Genomic DNA, 15158 nt, shown 5'->3' on the forward strand with positions numbered 1-15158 from the left:
TAAGAGAGCATGTCCTGTTTTGGAAATAAGTGGTTCATTAGAAGTAGGGGTGAGTGGGGCACCTGGGTGGCTCTGTCGGTTAGGCGGCCGACTTCGGCTCAGGTCATGATCTCGCCGTCCGTGAGTTCGAGCCCTGCGTCGGGCTCTGTGCTGACAGCTCAGAGCCTGGAGCCTGTCTCAGATTCTGTGTCTCCCTCTCTCTGACCCTCCCCTGTTCATGCTCTGTCTCTCTCTGTCTCAAAAATAAATAAACGTTAAAAAAAAAATTAAAAAAGAAGTAGGGGTGAGAGAGAGAGGCTGTTAGAGGCAGCATGTGGCGATGGTGGTAAGAGAGAGGTAGATCATAAAGGGATGTGTATGCTTATGAAATTGGCTTTTAGTTTATAAATTCTGAGACGTCACCGAAATATTTTAAAGATCAGAGTATTATGAATAGAATATGTTTTAGAAGGATGTTGGGATGATACTTAGTAGGGAGGCATTAATAGTCAAAATGCAAAAACTCAGGCAAGAGGAAAACAGGTTGACTTAAGACATCAGTTCACTAGGATGGAGGGAATAGATTAATGAAAATATTTAGTAGGTCAAAGTGATAGATTGTGGTGATGATGAGGGAGAAAAGTTAAAGATGATTCCTAGGATTCTGCATTGGGGAATAATTCACATGATTATATTAGCATGGTGGTACCATTTTTAATGAGAGAGGGTCACACAGATCAGAAATAGATTTTGGAGGAAAGACAATGAGCTCAGTTGTAGGCATACTGATTTTGAAATATGTACACACTGTCTGGGTGGAGATAACCAGAAAGAAATTGACAATGTAGGTCTGAATGTGTGGAGAGGACTCTGGATTGGAGATGTAGATTTGGAAATTATAAGTGTAGAGATGGTAGTTAAAACTTGTGGATCTGACCATCTTAGGTACAGAGTTTGGGTCCAATATGAACAACACATGAGAGGCTTAAAGAGGAAAAGGTGTCTGTTATGGCCTCCATGCAGCTGAATATCTTCCCACTAAACAGTCAGTAAGTGAAATTGCTACTGTTGTGATTTATTCTTTAAGATTAAGGTTGTATCTCTAAATAATTGCCTTTTAAAAATACCATTGGGAGGAATTAAACAGGCGAGAGGATAGTGTAATGAAAAGAACAACTGAGAAAGGTAGAAATCAGTTTCTAATACTGACTTTGCCATTGACTGCCTGTATAATGTTTAGCAAGTCACTTTGCCTTCGGTTGTTCATGTGGAAAATGAGGAATTAGGACAAGGTGACCTTCAACATTTGGTAGACTGTGATTCAACCAATAATAGTGCCTTATTATAGTTCAGTTCAGTGACTTTCAAATTTATTTAGCAGCAGTTAGCCTTCTTTGAACGAACTTTCATTCAGAAACACAATGTATTAGGGTGTTTTGGTTGTAGAGGTCTAAGTCAAGTTAGTCTAGAAGTAGAAGAGAATTTACTAGTTAATTTAACTACACTATGTGAAAAGGTGCAGCTGGACCTCATGGGTGACTGGAAACCCAGACTGGTGCACCACCAGGACTTGCTCTCTTGAAATACTTTTAACTCTGTGTAATGGCTTCATGCTACAGAAAGCAGTATGTGGCCACTTGCCATTATCAAGACTTCCTTCTTTTCTCAGCCTATCACTATGGTGGAATAACCCTTCTTCCCTTAGCTCCACCTGAACACATCCTGGGGAAGAGCTCTGCTTCCTTTGGCTTGAGTCATATGCCTAACCTCTAGCCATGAAGTTGGGGACTGAGCTGGCAGCTGCCACTAGAGTCACCTATTTATATAGTATAGGCAGGAACAGTTTCCCCAAAAGAAAGCAGCACTGTTTGTAGGAAAAGGAAACTTACCAGGGAGACGATCAGAAGGTCATTATGTAAAACAGTACAAGCTTTCCAGTTGAAGTCCCACCTATCTGGTTCCCTAGGTGGCTTCTGAAGTATACTTTTGAAGACCACATGATGTTCCTTGGGATATAGCATTAAATAATTGATTTTATTAATTGCATAGCATGCCAGGTGCCTGTAAATCCTTGACAAACTGAAGCACTAGGTATTTATTGATAGTGGTAGTGCTAAACTAGAAAATGTCTGGAATAAGAGAAGTAGAAAGAGTGGTACTGATGTTGATGGGGTGGAGGTGGTGATTCTGAATATTCAGGGATCAAGGGACTTGAGATGGGAAGTATAGAAAGAGGAGGCAGGAGCACACCAAGATGAACTTTGCCTACTTTGCCATTTTATCTAGAGCTAACATACCATATGGCACACTGTGTAATGGTGACAACTGTTCATCTTTGGCTAAGGTGGTGGGATGGTCTTTGGTGTCATCCATGGTCATTTTAGAGAAAGGAAAGGGGAGGTTGATGGAAAGAGAGAGTTGATGGACCTGGAGAGGGGCAGAGGCAATGAGTAAAGCTACCTTTCTTGGATGAATATACCCATGGCAGATGGTACCTAAAAATATTAAAAATAAAGTGATGAGGATAGAAGGAGACAAAAGAGGAATAAGGTGAGTAAGAGATAAGAAGGAGAAGAGTGTTGTTCAGTAAAAGGTGTAATATGTCACTGGAATATAGTTTGGATGCCCTGTCAGGAGGTATGGGAAGTAAAAATTCAAGATCATCTTGATTAATACTTGTTTAAAACTTGTACTAATGAGTATGAGGCAAATTATATTTAATTATTTTACTAATCATATCTTACTCAATAACTTAAATGTGATACTTTTCTTGAAAAATTATGTACTATTAATATAAAAGTGTGTACTGAAATCAGTAAAATCAAATTTAGTTGATTCTTTACCAAATAGTGATAATGTTCTTGAATAAAAAATTTCATTCTTTGCCTCTTGAGCAAGCCGTTCAACAGAATTTCAGAAAACAGATAAAAGAACATAGTTCTCAAGGATTTTATAGGTCCAGCTAGCTGTGCTACTGGCAGCAAAAACAGAGAGAGATCAGATATACTGAGATCAAATATTAATTGCTAATTTGGAAAAGACACAGGTGGTCACTAGAACATCAAGTACCTTTTTTTAAAATTTAATTTTTATTTTTTTTTTATTGAGAAGGAATGAACAGTTCTGTAACAATGCAAGTAAACTTAAGGTTTGTTTCAGAACAAATTGTACCTATGCAGTGCTGCTAGTACTAACTTGGTCAAAAGGCCTTACTTAAGCCAGAAACTTTCAATTGGATAAATGACTTTTCTTTAAAAACTTTACTGTGTTCTTATTTTTAATCTTAATAAAAACTTGTAAAAAATTGTAATATCTTACAAACATCAAAAGTTCCCATGAAATGAGACCTCAAAAACAGGTTACTATTCTGTTGCAAACTTTGATCTACTATAAAGCTGCTTTTTAAAAATGGCTTAAGTGCTAATCTTTTGTTGTTGTTGGAATGTCTTTTGAATTGGAATCTTAGTTTTTTAGTATCAATGAAGATTTAATTTCTCAGCATCTATACAATGCCAACTATTTGAAAATGATTTCTCTGATCTCAATCTCATAGCAAATGAGAAAAACAATCTTGTTTTTTGGATGATATGGTTATACTTATTAATACGTAAAAGTTTCGCTTTCCTTTTGTTTTCAGTGAGTCAATACATTTGCTATGGTATAAAGAGAACATTCCTGAGGGTAGAGATGATTTAAACTTAATCTGCATCCAATTGACTTTTAAATTAAAAAACCCAACAACCTATTATTCTTAATTCTGTATGTCACAATTATGATTATTCAGTGGATTGTGATCATTTACTATGTAAAAATTAGAGACCAACAATGAATATCCCTCATATAAATCTGAGCTTCGGGACCAGCAAACCTTTGCACCGTTTATTATTGCTTCCTTAATGTCCACAAAGGTTTTCCTGTCTTCAGTCATTACTGCTAATCAGCCTGAGAGTGACAGATATTATATGGCTCAATTAAAAACACCAGTGCCATCGGCCTTAGCCTCCTGGGTATCGTGACTATTTGTGTTACGTTTCATAATTTTATTTCTGGTTGTTCTGTGAGAATTTCCTGTTTAGAGACAGTTTCCCTTACAACGATTGTGAGCTACTTAATAGGGCCTACATATGCTTACCTTTGTGTTTCTGAGGCTAAATATATATATATATATATATATATATATATATATATATAACATCTGGAACATAATACCCCTCCATAGATCTTTGTTTATTATATATGAATGAGTATCTAGAAATTTATATATCTATATGTATTTGAAGCATAAATCTTTGAGGATATGCCATCATTACATTTTTATTTTTCAGGTGTTTACTTCCCTCTTTTCTTCAACAGTTGGTAGTATTTCTCCTTGGGGAAGAGTGTGTGCCAAGGAGAAATGCTGTGGCAAAGTGCCATTCAGGCAGGTTTACTATTCTGGGCTCCTGAAGTGATTTGTTTCTTTGTTGCTTACAAAGTCAGAGATAACTATTCATATATATCAGCCTAGACTGAAGATGGTTGGCAATGAGTGAGGTTTCTTCCAGGATTAAGGCCATTTTGACATCTATCAAGAAGATGGAATGGGAGTGCTAGAGGGAAATAGAAACTTAACACAGGTGGGAAACAAAGAGTAGCCCACAGTCTTCTATGTCTTAAGGGGCTTCTTCAATCACTTTCTGGTGACAAAAATGAAAGTGGTGCAATTGTTCTTTTGCAAAGGTGGACTCTTGATGTCTGATCACTTCTGGCTAAATGATTATTTGTATTTACCACATCTTTCCCCCAGGAGATGGAGGCCTTTGGCATTCAATAATAAGGCCTAATTAATTGCAATCAACACAACATGCTTAGTATGCTAAACAACACATATTTTTTTCTTTTATTTTTCTGGAAATAACACACATTTATTGGGAAAAATATACTCTACACAGCTAATATACCCTTATGCTGCTTAAGTACACAAGTCTGGAGCCTGCATTGAAAGATCGTGCAAAACTGCAATAGCACTGTTCTGCCTCTAGAGTTGGTGTAATTTTTGGACTACCGGTGGTAAAAGCAGAAGCTGACCCACAAAAACATAATTAAACCCCAGAAATTTAAAATGTCAAGGCCACATTCACCAAGTAAACATTCATCTTTCTAGTTTACATTTGATGTTTTCATACCGTAGGGGGCACTGCCAAACAAACGTAATTCTATCGCGAGAAGGGAGAATTAGAAAATAAATACAACGGGGGTTATCGCAGAGCGTCACACGTTCTTTTATTTACTTTTCGCGACACAACTTAACAGATGTTTTACTTTAAAAACAAACAAACAAACAAACATCGAAGAGGTCAGGAACCCTTTCCTTCCGTCACTTCATCTCACCTGGAGTCTCATTAGCTCCCCAGACCAGCGCTCGGCCCCGCGGTCAGGCAGCCTCTGGAGAGCATTCAGTAAACGGCGCGGAGTCCAGGCACGAACACAGGGTGAGGAGGGTTCGCCAGTCTCTTCCCCACCATGGTTTGTGGACGTGGATTTTTGATACCTTACCAGTCTTCCCAGCTCGTCACTCAAGCCAAGAAAAGAGAATAAAAAGGCAATAAGGGTAAAGAAGAAAACGGGTAAGACTCCTGGCAGCCGCGCGCGCACGCGCGCCAGGACGAAACGCGGAGACTAGGAGGCGGGGCCGAGGCGCCGGGCTGGAGCTCCGCCTCCTTCCCCCTCACCCTCCCCCCCCCCCCCCGCGCAGGGGAGTGACTGACTCTCGCCAGCCCCTCCACGTCAATCAACCCTCCTCCTTCTCGCACTCTCTGCACCTTGTTATTAATCTCAATACCGATATCGCGCGGACGCCTCTCCCCCGGCCCTCGGGGGTGTGAACGTGTGTGAGCGAGAGCGAAGGCACCGAAAGCTAGCGTCTCTGTGCAGCAGCCTCGGGCCCGGCAGCAGCAGGCGCAGCAGCAACCCCCGCAGCGGCGACAGCCCCAGCGCCAGGAGGCCAAGGCCAAGGCCAGGCTCTGCGCCGCTCTCGGAGTAATTGCCGCGGCTTCAGAGGCTGCGGGGGCGCAGCTTCCTCCGGCGGGGGGCCTTCGCGTCGGCGGCCGCGGCCGCGGGGCCTCTCCTGAGTGCCCAGGGTCACCGTCCCCGAAACCCGGCGGCGCGGCCCTTCGTCCCCCTCCCCGCCCCCAGTCCGTCTCCTCGCTCCGGTCAGCAGCAGTCTTCTTCGCCGCCGCCTCTGCCGTTCCTCCGGCGGCCCGGCCCGGCCCGCCCGCCCCGCGTCCCCTCCGGCCGGTGCCTCTCCCCCCGGCGGGCTGCCTGCATGTCTTTGCTGCCCTCAGCCCCGCCGCCACCGCCGCCGCCGCCTCCCCCGCCGCCGCAGCACCAGCACCAGCAGCAGCCGCCCCGCCGCCGCCGCCGCCGTCGCCGCCCGGACCCCGGCGCGCTGAATGCAGGTGAGGAGGGGGCAAAGGCCCTCCGCAACCCCAGGCCCCGTCGCCTTTGCTTGCCCACCCGCCCGCGAGCCAGGTCCGGGCCCTGCCTGTCGCGGCCGCTTCCCTTCGGGGCGGGCGGGAGTGAGGCCCGCCCGTGGGTGTTTGTGTTTGCGTCTGCGGCCGCGGCTTCGGAGGGGAAGCATCTGTGGGGGCCTGGTGCGCGCGCGCGCGTGTTTGTGTGTGTGTCTGTTTCCCCTGCCGCGGGGAAATGGCTGCTGTTGCTCCTTCTGGGCCAGAGGAAGAGAATGAGGTAGAGTGTTTTTGTGCCTCCGAGTAGAATCGGGAGTGTTGGGAAGAGGAGCGCGTCCCCGGGGAAATGAGGTGGGAGAGGGACAAATGTGCGTGTGGGTGTGCGAGTTGGGACCCTGGCCGGCGGGGAGGCTGCCTGAGGACCCAGAGCGAGTGGGTGTGTGTCGGGTGTGGGGCTGACCCGTATCGCTGTCGGAGGCGGCGAAGGTTCCGGGGTGTGTGTTGGGGGTGGGGGGCGGGGGTCAGCGCCCAGGGCCCTGGACTCTGGGGGTGGATTTCGTGTGTCTGGGACCCTCGAGTGGCGTGCCTCCCCCTACCCCCATTTTGTGGCTGAGGCTCCGGTGCCTCGCAGGTGAGCGCTGCTCGGGCTTCGACCCGGCCGGGGAGGGTGAGTGTGTGTGCGGCACACGCACGGCAGCCAGGCCGGGAGAGCTGCGGGTCGGGGCCGCGCCGCTGTTCCCGGGCCCGGCAGGAAGCGCGCCGGCCTGCAGCGCGGCCTAACCGCCTCGGCGCCCGCCCGCCAGCGCGCCAGCCTCCCGCCAGCCTTCTCGGACGCCTCACGGGACGCCGGGCCCGCGGGGGCCCAGGGCGCTGCCTCGGGCCTGGGCAGGTGAGGGTCGGAGGCGGGACGCGCGGATTGCCGTCGCCTCGGCCGCCTCCGCGTCTGCTGAAGGGAGGCGAAGGCATATTTTGGCGTTCGAACTGCAAGCTCTTCCCCTAGCCGACGGTGGGACCCGAGGGAAAGTGAATCAAAGCAGTAAATCTGGTGAATACGCGGTGTCCAGATCCCTTCTCTTCATCTTTCCCTGAAGGCTGGGTGGAGGGACTAAGTGCACATTTTCAGTCTTCGTTGCCTGTTTTTTCGTGGATAAGGTATATGCATCTTTTTAAGATAAGAATTTTCTTGAGAGGCGGGGGCAGAAATGGAAGCTGGCTTCCCTGTTCTGTGGTGTTGGTGAGATTGGATCGATTTTGTACGTTTGAAATTGTTTTATCCTGCCTCCTAGGGGGAAAGGCGTGTACACGCCGAGCCGAGGAGGTCGGTGAGGAAGAGGAAGTTACTGTAGCTGTCATCGTCCTATTTAGCTTATAGGCTGTTTAGGTGGGTTGTTTTCAGGGAGTTTAGCTAAGCAGTTTGCACACGTTGGAAGCACAGTACTACATTTTAGGAGATACTACCTTATTGTCTCTACTTATCTTAATTGCCAATCAAGATAGTCGCTTACAAACAAGTTTTCGCTCAGTCTCCCAAACCTAGATCAAACAGCCTTTATTTGCTTACCCAGTGGGTGTTTCTGGAAGGCTGTTTTGCAGAATGGAACTGTAAAGCTCAACCTGCAAAGAGGTACACAGTGCATTTTAGACCCAAATATAAATTCGTATTTGGATAATTACTTGCTGATTTATTTTACTGCACCCTCTTTTCGTTTGCAATTAGTTAGCTCATCTAGTTAAAGCCCTATAGATAAAGTCATATAGATTTGATCCTCGCAGACCATGCTGTATATAATGGCCAGATAGCTCCATTTCTAAACCTGGTTTCACAAAGAAATGTTCCAGGCTGTTCACTGGGAGGGAAGAAAAGGAGTGAAGGACAGCTGTTTTCTAAGACCATTGCAGGAAAAACAACACTTGTAGTTAAATGGAAAAAAGGACTTCTTTTACAGACCTCAGAACTCTGGCTGTGCCCTATTTCTTAGCAGTTTGACCTTAGCAAGTTACCTAATGTCTGTCAGCCTCTGTTTTCTCATTTGTAACAAGGAGATAATACATTTATAGTAAGGATGTCCTGAGGGTAGGATGAGAAAACTTGTTGGGCACATAGTAGATGCTTAGTTAAATATTCTTCCTGCAGCCCTGATTGTGGGCATTGAAACACATGTTTAAGTACAAATACCCATTTGGTAACTGAGAACAATATTATGTAACTGTAAGTTAAAAAATCACAGTAGAACATTTCGGAGTCATTCGATATACATAAGGTATATGTAAACAACTCTTGTTGTATTTTGTCTTTTTCCTAGAAATAAGACTATCATTAAAGTAGCCTACTACATTAGTTTATAGAGGCTATCTAGTCATACTTTTTTTCCCTAGTATTTTTGAATAGGCCATCGCAGTTTCATTACTTCTTGTGAATTCTTACTATGTAGCCCTGGAAATAGTGCCTTAAGCTGTATGCAGCACATACATGCTCCCATACAGTCAAGCATTAAAATGGATCAAGGAATCAGAGTTTACCTTTATACAAAAGTGTAAGTGCCAAAAAAATTGCTGTGTAATTCTTTTAGTTCATGTTGACTGATTTGGTAAACAAAACCCTCTTGGAATATTTTCCTGAATAGCTTAAGGAAAAATCCTCAATCAACTTTTAATAGCTTTCCATTTTTATTATTTTGTTTGGAGTCGTAAATGTGTTTTTCATTTCATTTTAATTGTATTTTGGTGGGAAAAAATGATTTGCAATGTAAGGTAAAGGCAGAAGTTGAAAGGATTTTTTTTTTTCTTCTTTTTTTTTTTTTTTGGTGAGGGCAGGGTGAAGAGGATGTTGAGAGAAGTTTCATTGGTTTAAGTTTGTAATATCTATTTACTAATGCAGGGCTCCCAGTTAGGCCTTATTTATATTTATATCAGCAATGCTAAGATTAAAAAAAAACTAGTATAGTTCCAAAATTTCGACACTTTTGTGAAGGAGAGTAGAATGCAAAATATCATGGTTTTGTTAAAGTGTGTCTTATGGTTGTGTGTGCATTTACAATGAACAGAATTAATCTGCCATATGGTTATATTTAAAGGAAGAATTAATTCTTCCTTAAGCATTATGAATGATAATAAAATGAGTAAATACACTAAAACTATAATTTTTAATACTTTAAAAACAATGAAATAGAAATTAATTTTGTCCTTAACTAGGGCAAACATCTGATATGACAAATTAAACATTATGAATTACAGTGTTTTAAAACACTTCATAATTTTTTAATTTGAGAAAATTGAGGAAAACCTTTTTTGTTTTGGCTTTTATATTTTTAATGTTTTAAAATTTATCTATTAGATTTGAATCAGTTAACATACAGTATAGTATTGGTTTCAGGAGTAGAATTTAGTGATTCATCACTTACATATAACACCCAGTGCTCATCCTGACCAGTGCCCTCCTTAATGCCCATCACCCATTTTAGCCCATCCCCCAGCACCTCCCCTCAAGCAACCCTCAGTTTCTTCTCTTTATTTTAGAGTCTCTTATGGTTTGCCTCCCTCTCTGTTTTTATCTTATTTTTCTTCCCTTCTCGTATGTTCATTTGTTGTGAGGAAAACATTTCTTGGTAATCATGAAAGTACTGAATATTAAGAGTGGACAGTAAAATTTATTAACAGTGGAACTGCTCATTCTATCGTTGTTTAAAGTAATTATGTTACAACAAAACCAAGGTGGAAAATTGTTTTAAAATTTAATGTTACTTAAATGGGCTTTTAAACAGTCTTTCCAAAACATCCCTTATAAATGTCTTTAATTAGGGGGAATTGAAATACTTAAACTTGTGCACATATTACTTTGGATAATGTTAAGTAGAGTAATAAATACACCAGAATTTCAGTGGCTTCACACAAGTAAGTTTGTATTTTGCTCACGTGTAACAGTTCTGTGCAGGTGCTCCTGGTTAGCAGACTTGTTGCTTTCCTCTGGTGGTATTTGAGGGACCCTGACTCCTTATATCTATGTGTGGTTCCACCATTCTTTAGGGCCTTGGAGCCCTGCGTGTTGCTTACTGGCCATTTAAGAACTCCCAGACTTAAAGTGACCAACATCTGCCCACATTTGATTGGTGAGAAGTTGTCACAGAGCCTTATTGGAATGCAAGGGAGATGGGAATGTAGTCCCCAGATGGTGGACAGCTTGGGGCATTTCATGATGTTGTTTTAGATGGTAGCATATATTTATGAAATTCTGTCAAAAAGGTGAGTTATAATACTTAAAAATTGCCTTCCATCTTCAAAGAGTAAAATTGGGCCCGGTGGGGTGAGAAGGAAGGAGTTAAAGCCACAAGAGGAGGAAGAGCTCTTTTCTATGAGGACTTTGAATGACAAGTGAAATCATGCTATTTAAAGAGAGAAATTTCACAGAGAACATAACAATTGGATTTTATAACCTTTAGTAGGTCTCTCCTTTACTGTCTAGTTATCTACTCTCATTGTGGTCTACTGGGTTCTGGCTGTTGGAGCTTTTTTCTCTTTGTACTTTGAAATCCGTTGAATTTCAGTTTCTGGGTTATAGTTTCTTGGCAAACAGAGTTTTGAATTTTTACTTTCTATTAGGATAAAATATTATTAACTTTAAGGAAATTTTGTGGACTTTACTATGTTTTACTGTTTGCCGTTGCTGTTTTTGTAATTCTAAAGTCATCTTAATATACGTGAAACTTAACCCTGAAAGAACAATAAAATCATCAAATAAACAACAAAGGTTTAATTATTAACTTTGTGCTCATGTTTCATGATGAAGATATTACAATTTTCTTTAACTGCACTAACACTGAGACTTTTAAGGGAATTTTATCTCTAGACAACTTTAATTTTAATTGAATTACAAGTTACTCTTTCATTACTTAGGATTATTGTAATGTGAAAACTTAGTGCTGTGTTCTCCTTCACTTATTTTTATTTTGAACAGTTTGGTTAGGGATCTATAGGAGTTTTGGAAGGAAGGAAGACTTTTGAGTAGTCTTGTTAACTTCTCCCTGGTACATATTTTTAATATTTTGCATTTTGAAAATTTAAGCCCTTATTTGAGGGCCCATTCTGTATCCATTATTATACTTGATTCTAAAGAGAAGTATGAAAGAACTAGAAGAAACCCTTGCAAAACTTGTAGGTTATGAGTAAAGGAGATAAAGCATAGGATTTAGTTATTTCAAAACATTTAATGAACAAGCCCAAGTCACTACAGTATAAACTGTTTGCAGACATTCTGTGAAGGAGTAACATGAAATGGAATGGTGGGTGGGTCAGGGACTACTTAAATTGAGAGAATTTTTTTGGTAACAGCTTTTTTGAAATAGAATTCACTTACCATAGAAATAGCCCATTTAAAATATATAACTAGTAGTGTATAGTATATTCACAGTAGTGCAGCCATCACCACAGTTTTAGAACATTTTAATCACCTGAAATACAAATCCTGTATCCTTTAAGAGTACCCCCCCCCCCCCCCGCCGTTCTCCCATATGCTTACTTCTAGGCAATCACTGATCTGCTTTCTGACTATATTCGCCTATTCTGAACATTTCATACAAATGTAACTGTAGTGTAATATGTGGTCTTTCTTTTATTTATTTTTTTTAACGTTTATTTATTTTTGAGACAGAGAGAGACCCAGCATGAACGGGAGAGGGGCAGAGAGAGGGAGACACAGAATCAGAAGCAGGCTCCAGGCTCTGAGCCATCAGCCCAGAGCCCGATGTGGGGCTCGAACTCGCGGACCGCGAGATTGTGACCTGAGCTGAAGTCGGACGCTTAACCGACTGAGCCACCCAGGTGCCCCAGTATGTGGTCTTTTATTACAGGCTTGTTTCACTTTGTTTTCAAGGTTTCATTCATGTTATAGTACTCATTCTTTTTATGGTTGCATAATATGCCTTCATATGGATAAATACTACATTTTGTTTATCAGCTAATGGACATTTGGTTTGTTTTTACTTTTTGGCTATTAGATAAGTAATTCAGGTATGAACATTCATATACAAGTTTTTGTGTACATAGTTTTTAGCCCTCTTGAATATATGCCAAGGAATGGAATTGCTGGATCATATGGTACCTCTGTGTTTGCTTGTTTTTAAGTTTTTTAAAAATGTTTATTTTGATAAAGAGCACAACAAGCAGGGGAGGAGCAGAGAGAGAGAATCCCAGCAGGAACCGTGTTGTCAGCACAGAGCCTGATGCCAGGCTGGAATTCACAAACTATGAGATCATGACCTGAGCCAAAATTAAGAGTCGGATGCTTAACCAACTGAGCCAATCATGCACCCCTTGTTTTTTTTTAAAATTTTACTTTTTAAGTAATCTGTACACTCACTGTGGGGCTCGAACTCACAACCCCGAAATAAAAAGTTGCATGCTCCACTAACCAAGCCAGCCAGGCACCCCATGGTGCCTTTATGTTTACACTTTTGAAGAACTTCTGTTTTCCAAAGCACCCTTACTGTTTCACATCCCTACCAGCAGTGTAGGAGGGCTCCAGTTTCTCCACATTCTTGCCAACGTTTGTTATATCTGTCTTTTTGATCATAGCTTTCCTAGTGGGTGTTAAGTAGTATTTCATTGTGGTTTTGATTTGCATTTCCCTAAGGATGCTGTGTCTTTTCATTTGCTTATTGGCCATTTGTATAGCTCTACCTATCATCTATCATTTATCTATGTACTTATATTTGAGAGATGTGTATTCAAATCCCTTGCACATTTTTAAATTGTTATTTATCTTTTGATCACTGAGTTGTAAGAGTCCTTTGTATGTATAGAAAGTAGTTCTTTATCACATACATGATTTGCAAAAATTTCCCCCATTCAGTGAGTTGTCTTTTCACTTTCCTGATGATGTCTTTTGAAGAATAAAATTTTTAAGTTTTGATGAAGTCTAGTCTAAGTTTTTGTTGCTTGTGCTTTTGGTGTCCTATCTAAGAAACCATTTACTAATCTGAGGTCATGGAGATTTATCCTTCTGTTTTGTCCTAGGAGTTTTTTTTAGTTTCGGCACTTACATTTGATTTTTGATCCATTTTGAGTTGATTTCTGCATATGACCTGATGTAGGGAGTCTGACGTGGATATCCAGTTGTCCCGGTACCATTTTTTTGCCCGTTTAATTGTCTTGTTATTCCTCTCAGATCAGTTAACTATAAACATGAGGGTTTATTTCTGGACTTAAAATTTTATTCCGTTGATCTATTTGATTTTCCTTATACCAAAGTACTGTCTTGACTGCTGTATCTTTGTTATTGGGAAAGTGTGAGTCCTCCAACTTTGTTCTTTTTCAAGTTTGTTTTGGCTATTTGGGGTGTCCTTTATTTCCATATGAATTTCAGAATCTCCTTGTCAGTTTCTATAAAGAAGTCAGCTGGAATTTTGACGGAATTTTGTCAAATCTGTAGATCGATTTGGGGAGCATTGCCTTAACAATACTGTCTTCCTGTTCACAAACATGACATCTTTCCATTTATTTAGATCTACTTTGATTTCTTTCCATAATATTTTGCAGTTTTTAGAGTCTAGGTTTTATACTTATTTTGCTGCCTTTATTCCTGAATGTTTTGTTCTTTTAGATGCTGTTGTAAATGTAAATGTTTTATCTTTGGGTTCATTGCAAGTGTATAAAAATACAATTGATTTTTGTCTATTGATCTTGTATCTTGTAACCTTGCTGAACTTAATAGGTCTAATACTGTTTTAGTTCATTACATAGGATTTTCTGTATAACAAAGGTCATATCACCTGTAGAGATAGTTTTTACTTCTTTTTTAATCTGGGTGTGTTTTGTTTCATTTTCTTGTCTAATTATCTCGGCTGAAACCTCCAGGACCTTGTTGAAAAGAAGTGTCAAGAACAGATACCTTGTCTTGTTCCTGATCTTGGGGGAGAGCATTCAGTCTTCCACTATTAAGTATGGTGTTAGCTGTGGGGTTTTAATAGATGCTGTTTGCTAGGGTGAGGAAGTTCTGTAACCAGTTTGTTGAATGTTTTTCTCATGAAGGGATCTTGGGGCATTAGGGTTGTTTTTGAGGGAAATACGGAATATGAATTACAAAAGTGAAGATACTGTGTCCAGTAATGAGGGCCTAGCTTTCCCTACCCTCTTTTTCCTTCTTCCTTATTTCCTCCCCTCCCTACTCCTTTGTGTTCTCTAATGTCTTCCCATTGACCCATATGCACATTTGGAGGGTTCTTAATCCTTTTCTGAAGATTTTCTGAATAACTTACATCCTTGAGCAGTGGAGAATATTGTTTCTTTTGAAAAACATTCAGTAAAAATGGGATGTTTTCCCCTGATTACATTAATAGCTAGTTTGGTGGGGGATACAAGAAGCAGAGAGAATACTGAATCATAAATGAAGAACTAATCATAGAATTAAAAAGATGGGAATAAACTTTTGTGATATCAAGGGTATGGTGTTTTTTGTTTTTAAGTTTAAGAGAGAGCGAGCATCCCAAGCAGGCTCTATTTTGTCAGCACAGAGCCTGACATGGGGCTTGAACTCACGAACTGCCAGATCATGACCTGAGTCGAAATCGAGAGTTGGATGCTTAACCGACTGAGGCACTCCAGCATCCCAAGGGCATGGTTAATGAAGAATTCCATGTTTACTTTGAACCTAGTTGTTACCAGACTTTTCCCCCAAATATTTCAGCATGAATAGTTTTGTTTTTGTAAGTTTTCTAAAAAACTTGATAGCTTTCTTAGGAA

The 15158-nt window shown here is 41.2% G+C and overlaps 1 protein-coding gene across 1 annotated transcript in view; it reads left to right on the forward strand.

Annotated features, from left to right (window-relative positions):
• The first annotated feature begins 6293 nt into the window (after positions 1 to 6293).
• CNOT6L (CCR4-NOT transcription complex subunit 6 like) overlaps positions 6294 to 15158 on the forward strand; it is a 119858-nt gene continuing 110993 nt past the window's right edge. Inside the window, exon 1 of the mRNA XM_023253020.2 lies at positions 6294 to 6416. The gene's annotated coding sequence lies outside the window, so the exon portion shown is untranslated. The remainder of the gene's footprint in view (positions 6417 to 15158) is intronic.

Source organism: Felis catus, chromosome B1 (genome assembly GCF_018350175.1).
Source record: "Felis catus isolate Fca126 chromosome B1, F.catus_Fca126_mat1.0, whole genome shotgun sequence".
In the NCBI taxonomy this organism is placed as follows: domain Eukaryota; kingdom Metazoa; phylum Chordata; class Mammalia; order Carnivora; family Felidae; genus Felis; species Felis catus.